This window comes from Mesoplodon densirostris, chromosome 7 (assembly GCF_025265405.1).
Source record: "Mesoplodon densirostris isolate mMesDen1 chromosome 7, mMesDen1 primary haplotype, whole genome shotgun sequence".
Classification (NCBI taxonomy): Eukaryota; Metazoa; Chordata; class Mammalia; order Artiodactyla; family Ziphiidae; genus Mesoplodon; species Mesoplodon densirostris.
In genome coordinates this window covers 95714910-95728506 of record NC_082667.1, presented here as the reverse complement: position 1 = coordinate 95728506, position 13597 = coordinate 95714910, and the positions used below count along the sequence as shown (strand labels likewise).

At 39.8% G+C, this 13597-nt stretch overlaps 1 long non-coding RNA gene and 1 pseudogene across 1 annotated transcript in view; one reads left to right on the top strand and one right to left on the bottom strand.

Annotated features, from left to right (window-relative positions):
• Positions 1-13597, bottom strand: part of LOC132493035 (uncharacterized) — a 110317-nt gene that overhangs the window by 26473 nt on the left and 70247 nt on the right. The window contains exon 3 of the long non-coding RNA XR_009532950.1: positions 2223-2271. This is a non-coding gene — a long non-coding RNA (uncharacterized LOC132493035). The remainder of the gene's footprint in view (positions 1-2222; positions 2272-13597) is intronic.
• On the top strand, positions 2780-3801 carry LOC132494043 (palmitoyltransferase ZDHHC4-like; annotated as a pseudogene).

Sequence of the window (13597 nt, the reverse complement as noted above, 5' to 3'; positions counted from 1 at the left end):
ACCATAGTTTTTCAAGCATCATTACACACCTAATCCGCTTTGAGACTTGCAGTAATCCTGAGAGGTATTATTACTTCCATGGTCACAAAGGTAAGACTAGAAATGTACATGAATGTGTACAGAGAGTAAAATCAATGCTAACTAATTGCCAAGCAAGTAGCACGAACCACACATGCTACAGAAACCCAAATAAGGAAAAGGTGGCAAGAAAGAAGGAAAGAGGAGGGGCTTCCCAGGTGGCGCAGTGGTTGAGAGTCCGCCTGCCGATGCAGGGGACGCGGGTTCGGGCCACGATGAGGGAGGATCCCACGTCCCGCGGAGCAGCTGGGCCCCGTGAGCCATGGCCGCTGAGCCTGCGCGTCCGGAGGCTGTGCTCCGCAACGTGAGGGGCCACAGCGGTGAGAGGCCCGCATACCGCAAAAGAAAAAAAAAAAAAAAGGGGGCCTCCCTGGTGGCGCAAGTGGTTGAGAGTCCACCTGCCGATGCAGGGGATACGGGTTCGTGCCCCGGTCTGGGAGGATCCCATATGCCGCGGAGCGGCTGGGCCCGTGAGCCATGGCCGCTGAGCCTGCGCGTCCGGAGCCTGTGCTCCGCAACGGGGGAGGCCACAGCAGTGAGAGGCCCGCATACCGCAAAAAAAAAAAAAAAAAAAAAAAAAAAAGGAAAGGAGTCTCAGATTTTCCTTTCTACAAGTGAACCTGAAGTTCAATTTTGTTATTTTCATAATATTAATACTCTAAAGTGGTTAGGTTTAACTGCCAGGACTTCCACGTCCCATAAACACAACTATATAATCAATCTCCTTCTCTGTACCGCTCTCTCCTTCCCTCTCCCCCTACTCTCGCTCTTTGCTCATTACAGGCCAGTCACAAAAATATGTGAATAAGTTTCAGCCAGATCAAATTTAGTTTGAAAGCCTGAAACCTAAATAGGTTACATGCATATGAACAGAAATTTCACTGTATCTGAAGCAGGCTTCAAACTACTACAGAAAGTAAAGGCTGTTCCAGAAAGTATATCACATGAAAAACTCTAGCAATCTAATTCTGAGGTCTTTCAATATTTCTCTATGTGGTCTTGGTGGTGCTGTGTGCAGGGATCATGCCCAGTACCCTGCTTTTGCTCCCAACACCTCAGAAGTGGCAGTTGGGTTTTGGCCTTTTTGTATCTTATTGTTCATAATTTGCCCCAACTGCACATGCAAGCAATTATTTTTAGTCCCTTATAGGTTTCTTTGTATTCTGTTGCTGGAGGAGATATTTTCCCAGGTGCAAGCACTCCAGTAAAGATCCCAGTTCCCAGGTTCCAGCCTATCTCACAGATGAAGCGGCTTTTTTTTTTCAGCATGTGAACTTTCTTTTGAACATCTTTCTCTCCTCAGATGCCTCACTTATTTGCTCTCTGAGTTCATATTTTCATGGATTATCAGTGTCCCTAGCTGGGGGAGGGATAAGGGACTTCATCTTAGTTTGTGCCTTCTTGCCTAGTTTAGGGGCCAGGAAGAAATTGAAGCACCTCAGGACAGGAAGCTTGGTGTTGGAAGTCTGGACTCAACCACTCTCATATCTCAACCTGATCAGTGGATCCTCCCCTCAGGGACACCTCAGAAATTCAACATCAGGTTCTGAGAATTTCTGAGGGCTGCTGCTATTTCTTTAATTTTCTAGTGTCTAGTCTGGGGAGGAGTGAGAGAAGTTATTTTTCAGGAACTGGTCAGGCTGACTATATATCCTGTTACTGACTTCTCATCATTGCTGGCATTCAGCCTCAATTCCATATTAATTTATTCAAATATATTTATTGAGCATCTACTTGACTCTTGGATTATGTCAGCAAACGAGACAAAAGCCCTTGCCCTCATGGAGCTTCCCATGTGCCCGAGAAAGACAGGCAATAAACAGTAGACATAATAAGTGATTAAATTATATAGTATGTTAGAAGATGATAAGTTCTATGGGAAAAATACTTGTAAGGCAGTGTCAGGCAATTGGGAATCAGGGGTTAAGGTGTAATTCTTAACTTGAAGTGCTCTAAGTCAGGGAAGGACTCACTGAGAAAGTACAAACTAACTAGTATGTTCATGAGAAAACAAACTCATTTCTTATTTTAAAATAAAATAAAGTGTATACTTGTATTATACTTCACACTAATAAATCAGAGAAAAGACAACTTTTTTCATAAAACCAAGATTATTAAACCATTCTGATTTGCCAGAGACTTACCATTATTATGTGAACTTAAATTCTTAAGATGTTTCTGAGTTAATAGTATCTGTAAAAAAGAATAAAAAAAAAACACATTTACTATATTAAAACTACTTTTCTCATTTTCTGTGAATTTGGGACATATTAAGATTATGTAAGGATCCCGGTGCCAGATCCAGCCTCCTAGAGCAGAGGTCCCCAACCCTTAGGAGCCAGGCCAGACAGCAGGAGGTGAGCAGCGGGCAAGTGAGCGGAGCTTCATCTGCCGCTCCCCATCTCTCACATCACCACCTGAACCATCGCTTGCATTACCTCCTGAACCACTCCCCCACTGTCCGTGGAAAAACTGTCTTCTGGCCCCTGGTGCCAAAAAGGTTAGGGACCGCTGTCTTAGAGGAACCATGTCCTGCAGCTTTGGGTGCCACCTGTTGTGCCAGGCGGATGCCACTGCACAAGAGGAGACGCCGTTTGAATTCTCCGTGAATGTTTGGAGGAGGAATGCCAGAGTTACCAGCTGAAAACTATCCAAACAAAAGATATATGTAGGCTGGGGACCCTGAATCACCTCCCCCAGGATGGACTTTCTGGTTCTCTTCTTGTTCTACCCGGCTTTGGTGCTGATTGGTGTTGTTACAATCTGTCTCTGCTCAAAAACCCATTGCCTGAAAGGCCTGGTCAGAGGAGGAGCACAGATTCTTTTCCCTGTATGATTCCAGAATGCCTTGGACAGCCATACTAAGATTGCTTCATTACCACTTTCATACATGGAACCACACCTTTGTTATCTTGCATCTTATCTTGCAAGGGATAGTTTATACCAAATACACCTGGGAAATATTTTGCCTTTGTCAAGAGCTGGAGTTCTCCTTGTATTACCTTTTTCTGCCTTATCTGCTGCTGGTTGTAAACCTGTTTTGTTTGTTTGTTTTTGCCCTAAGTTGTGTAACCAACCCCGGGTACCATAACAAAAGCAAACGAATTACTGTTTCTTCAAGTTTATGAATTCGATTAAGTGATGTTCCCAAAGAATGTGAAGTGCTCCACGTGTGATTTAAGGAAACCAGCGTGATCCAAGCACTGCAGCATGTATAACTGGTGTGTACATCAGTTTGACCATCACTGTGTGTGGGTGAACAACTGCATTGGGGCCTGGAACACCAGGTACTTCCTCTTCTTCCTCTTGATGGTGACAGCCTAAGCTGCCACCACGGCTGTGGAGAGCACTGTTTCTGGTCCAGCTGGTGGTGTCAGACTTGTACCTGGAGACTTACGTTGATGACCTTGGACACTTGCAGGTTGTTGACACTGTCTTTCTTATTCAGCACCTGTTCCTGACCTTCCCAAGGACTGTCTTCCTGTTGGGGTTTGTTGTGGTGCTGAGCTTCCTCCTGGGGAGCTACCTGTGCTTTTGTCTGTACTTAGCCGCCACCAGTGGTAGAGAGGCGACCAAGCCTGGTGCCAACATTGCTCCTAGATGGCCCGGCCCCCATCAGCAGAGCCCAAGGTTTACCAGAACATTCACTTCCATGGGCTTTGGAGTAACCTTCAAGAGATCTCTCTACCTACTGCTGCACGTTATGAAAGAAAGAAGAAATAAGGATGGGAAGAGTGTGAACTTATGGCTTCAGTCTCACACCTCAGCCCAGTCAAGGGTAAACACAGAAATACAAAGACAAACTGGCCTAGATCTTAAAGAGTTATCCTCTTTCCCAGGGGGTACAAAATTCTGAATTGATGTGAGCTCACGAAAATATAGATGAACAGAAAATCAAACAAAAAAGACTAACCAATCAGTTTCTCTGTTGTTTCTCACACAACAGAGAATTCATCTCCATCATCCAGAAACATCATCAAATGGTTATGCTATAAAACCAAATTTCCAGTCACTGATGCAACCACTTGGGAATATATTGTTGACTATGGGAAAGTTAGAAAAAAAAAATCAGTAGACAGAGAAGAAAAACTAGAGAAACAGAGTAAGCAAAGCTAAAATTCTATTGTTACTTGGAATTCACTCTGGAGGCCAAGAAAGAATGTGTCCAGATTATATAACCATTAGTGAACTTCTCCAGAAATGCGGTTTACTTGATACTTTGCCAAGACAGCCCACTTGGGCTTCTCAGTGTAACCTCCAAAACTGCCAAACTATAATTTTCTAAAAGGTAAAATTATGACTCTCAAACATAAAATAAACATATGTCAAAGAATTTGTTTATTCAATTAATTAATGAGTGTACTAGTAAGAGATTTTGGGGAATATATACGTGCAAATAGGAACACTGAAGTGATTTTACTAATAAATGCAAAACTGGTTAAAATTCTATAGGTCAATTAAATATAAATTTTACACTTAAAAGTTTTACCTCGGGCTTCCCTGGTGGCACAGTGGTTGAGAATCTGCCTGCTAATGCAGGGGACACGGGTTCGAGCCCTGGTCTGGGAAGATCCCACATGCCGCAGAGCAACTAGGCCCGTGAGCCACAACTACTGAGCCTGCGTGTCTGGAGCTTGTACTCCGCAACAAGAGAGGCCATGACAGTGAGAGGCCCGCACACCACGATGAAGAGTGGCCCCCGCTTGCCACAACTAGAGAAAGCCCTTGCACAGAAACAAAGACCCAACACAGCCAAAAATTAAAAAAAATAAATAACATAGGGTGAAGTATCAATATCAATAAAAGGAATATATTTAAAAAAAAAAAAAGTTTTACCTCTATGAGACAATATGCCATTGCATTCCTTTTTTAAATTTTTTTAATTGAAGTATGGCTGACATATAATATTATATTAGTTTCAAGTGTATAACATAGTGATTTGACATTTATATACACTACAAATTGATCACCATGATAAGTCTAGTAACCATCTGTCACCATACAAAGTTATTAAAATATTATTGGCTATAATTCATATGCTGTACCTTGTATCCCCTTGACATTTATTTTCTATCTGGAAGTTTTGTACCTCTTAATCCCCTGCACCTATTTGGTCCAAAGCCCCTCCCCCTCCTCTCTGGCAACCACCAGTTTATTCTCTGTTTCTATGAGCTCCTTCTTCATTTGTTTTTTGTTTTTTGGGGTTTTTTTGCGGTACGCGGGCCTCTCACTGTTGTGGCCTCTCCCGTTGCGGAGCACAGGCTCTGGACGCGCAGGCTCAGCGGCCATGGCTCACGGGCCTAGCCACTCCGTGGCATGTGGGATCTTTCTGGACCGGGGCACGAACCCGTGTCCCCTGCATCAGCAGGCGGACTCTCAACCACTGCACCACCAGGAAGCCCCTCTTCATTTGTTTTGTTTTTTAGAGTCTTGGCATTTCTATGGACAAGACTGTTTGCATTACTGTGCACTGGAAAAAATTAGATTGTTATCGGTTTTCTACAACTTAGTTTCTATCCCTAAACAGCTATAAAATAGATTAGTCAACCAGACAGTGAAATAATCAAATACAACCAAATAATCCCTGGAGGATCAGCTAGACAACACTAAGGACCATTCCACTGAAAGAACACTTAGTGCTCTCTTTTTTCTCCATTTTCAAGTCTCATAATTGATCTTTAAATTTAAAATAAATAATGAAAAAATGTTTCCAACATCAATTTATTAAGGCCTATAAAATTAATTCTCTTTTATTTTTTCACACCACAACCCCCCACCCCCCGCCACCTTTCCCCCTTGGTGTCCATAAGTTTGTTCTCTACATCTGTGTCTCTATTTCTGAATAGCAAACCAGTTCATCTGTACCATTTTTCTAGGATTCACATATATGTGTTAATATATGATACTTGTTTTTTATCTTTCTGACTTATTTCACTCTGTATGACAATTTCTAGATCCATCCATGTCTCTACAAATGACCCAATTTCGTTCCTTTTTATGGCTGAGTAATAGTCCACTGTATATATGTACCACACCTTCTTTATTCATTCATCTGTCATTGGGCATTTAGGTTGCTTCCATGACCTGGCTATTGTAAATAGTGCTGCAATGAACATTGGGGTCCATGTGTCATTTTGAATTATGGTTTTCTCTGGGTACATGCCCAATAGTGGGAATGCTGGGTCATATGGTAATTCTATTTTTAGTTTTTTAAAGAACCTCCATACTGTTCTCCATAGTGGCTATATCAATTTACATTCCCACCAACAGTGCAAGAGGGTTCCCTTTTCTCCACACCCTCCCAGCATTTGTTGTTTGTAGATTTCTGATGATGCCCATTCTAACTGGTGTGAGGTGATATCTCACTGTAGTTTTGATTTGTATTTCACTAATAATTAGTGATGTTGAGCAGCTTTTCATATGCTTCTTGGCCATGTCTAAGTCTTCTTTGGAGAAATGTCTATTTATGTCTTCTGCACGTTTTTGGATTCGGTTGTTAGTTTCTTTGATACTGAGCTGCATGACCTGTTTATATATTTTGGAGATTAATCCTTTGTCCATTGATTCATTTGCAAATATTCTCTCCCATTCTGAGGGTTGTCTTTCATCTTGTTTACAGTTTCCTTTGCTGTGCAAAAGCTTTTAAGCTTCATTAGGTCCCATTTGTATATTTTTGGTTTTATTTCCATTTTCTAGGAAGCGGGTCAAAAGGATCTTGCTGTGATTTATGTCATACAGTGTCCTGCCTATGTTTTCCTCTAAGAGTTTTATAGCGTCTGGACTTGCATTTAGGTCTTTAATCCATTTTGAGTTTATTTTTGTGTATGCTGTTAGGGAGTGTTCTAATTTCATTCTTTTACATGTAGCTGTCCGGTTTTCGCAGCATCACTTATTGAAGAGGCTGTCTTTTCTCCATTGTATATTCTTGCCTATTTTATCAAAGATAAGGTGAACATATGTGCTTGGCTTTATCTCTGGGCTATCTATCCTGTTCCACTAATCTATATTTCTGTTTTTGTGTCAGCACCATACTGTCCTGATTACTGTAGCTTTGTAGTATAGTCTGAAGTCCAGGAGCCTGATTCCTCCAGCTCCATTTTTCTTTCTCAAGATTACTTTGGCCATTGGGGTCTTTTGTGTTTCCATACAAACTGTGAAAATTTTTGTTCTAGTTCTGTAAAAAATGTCATTGGTAATTTGATAGGGATTGCATTGAATCTGTAGATTGCTTTGGGTAGTATAGTCATTTTCACAATATTGATTCTTCCAGTCCAAGAACATGGTATATCTCTCAATCTGTTGGTATCATCTTTAATTTCTTTCATCAGTATCTTATAGTTTTCTGCATAAAGGTTTTTTGCCTCCCTAGGTAGGTTTCTTCCTACGTATTTTATTCTTTGTGTAGCAATGGTAGATGGGACTGTTTCCCTAATTTCTCTTTCAGATTTTTCATCCTTAAAGTATAGGAATGCAAGAGGTTTCTGTGCATTAATTTTGTATCCTGCAACTTTACCAAATTCATTGATTAGCTCTAGTAATTTTCTGGTGGCATCTTTAGGATTCTTCATGTATAGTATCATGTCATCTACAAACAGTGACAGTTTTACGTCTTCTTTTCCAATTTGAATTTCCTTTATTTTTTTTTCTTCTCTGATTGCTGTGGCTAGGGCTTCCAAAACTGTGTTGAATAATAGTGGCTAGAGTGGACATCCTTGCCTTGTTCCTAATCTTAGAGGAAATGGTTTCAGTTTTCCACCATTGAGAATGGTGTTTGCTGTGGGTTGGTCATATATGGCCTTTATTATGTTGAGGTAGGTTCCCTCTATGCCCACTTTCTGGAGAGTTTTTATCATAAATCGGTGTTGAATTTTGTCAAAACCTTTTTCTGCATCAATTAAGATGATCATATGGTTTTTATTTTTAATTTTTTAATATGGTGTATCACATTGATTGATATGCATGTATTGAAGAATCCTTGCACCCCTGGGATAAATCCCACTTGATCGTGGTGTATGATCCTTTTAATGTGTTGTTGGATTCTGATTGCTAGTGTTTTGTTGAGGATTTTCGCATCTATATTCATCAGTGATATTGGTCTGTAATTTTTTTTTTGGTAGTATCTTTGGTTTTGGTATCAGGGTGATGGTGGTCTCATAGAATGAGTTTGGGAGTGTCCCTTCCTCTGCAATTTTTTGGAAGAGTTTGCGAAGGATGGGTGTTAGCTCTTCTCTAAATATTTGATAGAATTCATCTGAGAAGCCATCTGGTCCTGGACTTTTGTTTGTTGGAAGAGTTTTAATCACAGTTTCAATTTCACTACTTGTGATTGGTCTGTTCTTATATTCTATTTCTTCCTGGTTTAGTCTTGGAAGGTTATACCTTTCTAAGAATTAGTCCATTTCTTCCAGGTTGTCCATTCTATTGGCATAGAATTGCTTGTAGTAGTCTCTAAGGATGCTTTGTATTTCTGCAGTGTCTGTTGTAACTTCTCCTTTTTCATGTCTAATTTTATTGATTTGAGTCCTCTCTCTCTTTTTCTTGATGATTCTGGTTAATGGTTTATCAATTTTGTTTATCATCTTCTCAAAGAACCAGCTTTTAGTTTTACTGATTTTGCTATTGTTTTCTTTATTTCTATTTCACTTATTTCTGCTCTGATCTTTATGATTTGTTTCCTTCTACTAACTTTGGGTTTTGTTTGTTCTTCTTTCTCTAGTTCCTTTAGGTGTAAGGTTAGATTGTTTGAGATTTTTCTTGTTTCTTGAGATAGGCTTGTATTGCTATAAGCTTCCCTCTTAGAACTGCATTTGCTGCATCCCGTAGGTTTTGGATCATTGTGTTTTCATTGTCATTTGTCTCTAGGTATTTTTTGATTTCCTCTTTGATTTCTTCAGTGATCTCTTGGTTATTTAGTAACGTATTGTTTAGCCTCCATGTGTTTGTGTGTTTTACGTTTCTTTCCCCTGTAACTGATTTCTAATCTCATAGCGATGTGGTCAGAAAAGATGCTTGATATGATTTCAATTTCCTTCAATTTACTGAGGCTTGCTTTGTGACCCAGGATGTGCTCTATCCTGGAGAATGTTCCATGTGCCCTTGAGAAGAAAGTGTAATCTGCTGTTTTGGGATGTAACGTCCTATAAATATCAATTAAATCTATCTGGTTGATGGTGTCATTTAAAGCTTGTGTTTCCTTATTAATTTTCTGTTTGGATGATCTGTCCATTGGTGTAAGTGAGGTGTTAAAATAACCCATTATTATTGTGTTACTGTCGATTTCCTCTTTTATAGCTGTTAGCAGTTGCCTTACGTATTGAGGTGCTCCTATGTTGGGTGCATATATATTTATAATTGTTATATCTTCTTCTTGGAATGATCCCTTGATCATTATGTAGTGTCCTTCTTTATCTCTTGTAACATTCTTTATTTTAAAGTCTATTTTATCTGATATGAGTATTGCTACTCCAGCTTTCTTTTGATTTCATTTGTATGAAGTATGTCTTTCCTACCCCTCACTTTCAGTCGTATGTGTCCCTAGGTCTGAATTGGATCTCTTTTAGACAGCATATATATGGGTCTTTTTTTGTATCCATTCAGCGAGCCTGTATCTTTTGGTTGGAGCATTTAATCCATTTACATTTAAGGTAATTACCGATATGTATGTTCCTATTGCCATTTTCTTAATTGTTTTGGGTTTGTTTTTGTAGGTCCTTTTCTTCTCTTGTGTTTCCCACTTAGAGAAGTTCCTTTAGGATTTGTTGTAGAGCTGGTTTGGTGGTGCTGAATTCTCTTAGCTTATGCTTGTCTCTAAAGGTTTTGTTTTCTCCATCAAATCTGAATGAGATCCTTGTCGGGTAGAGTCATCTTGGTTGTAGGTTCTTCCCTTTCATCACTTTAAATATATCATGCCACTCCCTTCTGGCTTGTAGAGTTTCTGCTGAGAAATCAGCTGTTAACCTTATGGGAGTTCCCTTGTATGTTATTTGTCATTTTTCCCTTGTTGCTTTCAATAATTTTTCTTTGTCTTTAATTTTTGTCAGTTTGATTACTATATGTCTCGGTGTGTTTCTCCTTGGCTTTATCCTGCCTGGGACTCTGCACTTCCTGGACTAGGATGGTTATTTCCTTTCCCATGTTAGGGGATTTTTCAACTATAATCTCTTTAAATATTTTCTCAAGTCCTTTCTCTCTCTCTCTTCTCCTTCTGGGACCCCTATAATGCGAATGTTCTTGTGTTTAATGTTGTCCCAGAGGTCTCTTAGGGTGTCCTCATTTCTTTTCATTCTTTTTTCTTTATTGTGTTCCATGGCAGTGAATTCCACCATTCTGTCTTCCAGGTCACTTATCCATTCTTCTGCCTCAGTTATTCTGGTTTTGATTCCTTCTAGTGTATTTTTCATTTCAGTTATTGTATTGTTCATTTTTGTTTGTTTGTGTTTCTTCTTTAATTCTTGTAGGTCTTTGTTAAACATTTCTTGCATCTTCTCAATCTTTGCCTCCATTCTTTTTCCGAGGTCCTGGATCACCTTCACTATCATTTTTCTGAATTCTTTTTCTGGAAGGTTGCCTATCTCCACTTCATTTTGTTGTTTTTCTTGGGTTTTATCTTGTTCCTTCATCTGGTACATAGCCCTCTGCCTTTTCATCTTGTCTATCTTTCTGTGAATGTTGTTTTTGTTTCACAGGCTGTAGGATTGTAGTTCTTCTTGCTTCTGCTGTCTGCCCTCTGGTGGATGAGGCTATCTCTAATTAATTCTTTTCTCAGCTGGATTTTGAGCCTGCAGTCTGCTTTCATATATCTATCTGGACTAAGAAAAACTACACAGGTACGTTATAAGCATTCCATTAGGGTTAGCCATAATTTGAAAATTATTTCTAATATTAGTTCCTAATATTATGGTGGAAATTTGAATTTATTTTTTTCCTTTTGAAGTAATTTTTATAAATAAAATCAACATAAATAAAGTTCAAATTAAATAAAAGACAGTCTTCTAGGTCAAAACACTGCTTTATCCTTCCATCTTGCCAGACACTATTCTTCAGAAAGTTGGTTACTGGGTAGAGCTACTGAGAGATGGAATATTTGAGAAAGGACACTTCCTGGAGCGGGACTTTTGAGGACAGCTGATGTGGCCTCTGGAAGTTCACTGAGCACCTAAAGGAGTGCTTGGCATTTGTTCCTTCAGAGCTGGGAAAATGCAGGCAGGTCCAGAGCCTCCAGGCAAGGACTAGCAGTTGTTCCCTTGTCTATATTTACCCAGAAACCAGCCTACCAACCCACACCTGACAGGTAATTGGAGATATGTCTATTGCTGAAGCAGTACAATCCCAGTATAATTGGCCAAATAAGAATTTTTCCATTAAGTATTTTTGGGTACAACCAGCTTTATCAAAAGCATGATATCCTTGGAATTTGAAGCTTTTACTCTTGAAGTTTCAGCTTTTTGCAAGCATAGAATGTCCAAGGTCATGGGTTCATTATTTTGCTAAAGGAAAAACTGGGTGCAGTGGCATTGTGAGTATGGTGTGCATGAGAGAAGCACTTGAGCACTAGATCCTGCTAGCCACCAGGCATCTACATTATAGCGTGGCTTACCAATCTATGTCCTTCACCAGTGTCAAGGTTCTGCTGGATTTTTAAACTATCTATCATATGCTCTATACTCCAGGGAGTAGAAAAATACAAACATATAAGACATTCTCTTTGCCATCAAAGAATATTTATTTTCATTAGAGAGACAAGATAGGGTTAATAAGATGGCCAATAACACCCAAGATAACATCACTAAGAGCTGAAGGAGTTATATAAGAGAATTCCAGAAAGTCAAGGGACCTGTGAGTAGTTACAGAGGAGTGAGGTTTTGAATCCCATCCTGAAAAAAAATATAGAATTGGGGCAGATGCAAAAGGAAGGGGGGTGGGGGAGGATTCCAGAAAAACGGGAAGTTGGAATAGGAAGATAGTACCAGTTAAAGGAACTAATTCAGAATGTGTATGGTGTAGAGGAGAGAAAAAAAAATGCCTTTGGTGGCAGAGTTAATAAAAAGCAAAATTTTTCATAGGAGAAAAGAGGAAAATAGCATTGAGTTGCTTCGTGTTATGCCAGACATTTTTACATCATTATTCCACATAATCTTTTTTTTTAAGATAAATCTACATGAAGAAAAGATCACTATCATCCCCATTCACAGATGAATATGCAAATGAGACTCAAGGAGTAAAGTAACTTGACCAGCTGGGATTTACAGCCAAGTCTTCTGACTCTCAACTTTTCTGACGATAGGCAGTACTTTTTCTAATTGCACCTCACGGAGAAGGCAAGACTTGAGCTAGTCCCAAAAAAATAGGTATGTATTTGAAGTACTAGTTATTAAACTACTGAGTGGCAGGAACCCATTACCCAGCATCTAGTAGATGCTAAATAAATATTCATTAGATGAGTGAATAAATTATTAAATACATAAGCAGAGAACACATTCTGGGAACGGAAATGGTTTAAATAGACAATAAGGAGAAATTATATAACTTTTTATGAGAATTATGAGGAGTTCAGACTTATATTGGGCTATGTTATGAAAGATCCAGGAGATCAAGCCGAAGAACTGGACTTTATTCAACGAAGAATGCAAGTTGCATAACGGAATTTCTTTTAATGGAGCTACAGAGGAAAGGGGGTATTTTAAATAATGGTTGTTGGTTTGTTACTGAGTCCAAGCTCATTCGCTCGCCGCACGACAGGCCAGTAAATCGGGAGATGAGGTGTTGAGGCAAGGAATACAGCTTTATTTAGAAAGTCCGCAGACCAAGAAAATGGCAGACTAGTATCTCAAAAGAAACATCTTGTCGGGATTTGATGTCAATTTCTTTTATAGAACAGAGACGGGGAGGAGATGAGGAAGGAAAGTAAAAAGGACATAAGATTTACAAATGTCCCCTAGAATGGCCAGCCTTGGGGAGGGGATGTGTTAATTTCTTCTTTCTTGCAGCTATCCATAGGTGGACAGGGTCAGGATGTTTCCCTGAACAAAGGCACGTTGGTTTAACATTCAGGCAGAGGGGCAGGGTTCCCCTGAGGCAGGCCATTATGTATAGACAGTATACTTTTAGTGAACAAAAGTAGTGGAAAGCAAAGGTTAAAGTAAAAGAAACAGATCCAACATGTAGTCATATTTGGTTCTTCCCTGTTACAGGTTACAACCTCAGGAGTTCCCTGGGTGAAATTTGAAACTGGCTCCCACACACAGAAAGCAAAGAGAGACTGAAGAAAGGCAGATCACTCCAGAATGGTAGGTGGCAGATTTGATAAGCAAGGGAACTTACATACGAGGCTTGCCTTGGGCGACTGCAAGGTGAGTAGATCTCTGCACCTGCCCCCAGAACCTTGTTTATACAGAGATCTTAACTGGGTTCAGTCTAAGTCTCATATCCAGTTATCTCAACAACACAGGCTCTTTCAAGGCTGCATCCTTGAAAATGGCTCCAGCAGTGGGAACGGTGGGCAGAACATACATTCCAGGGA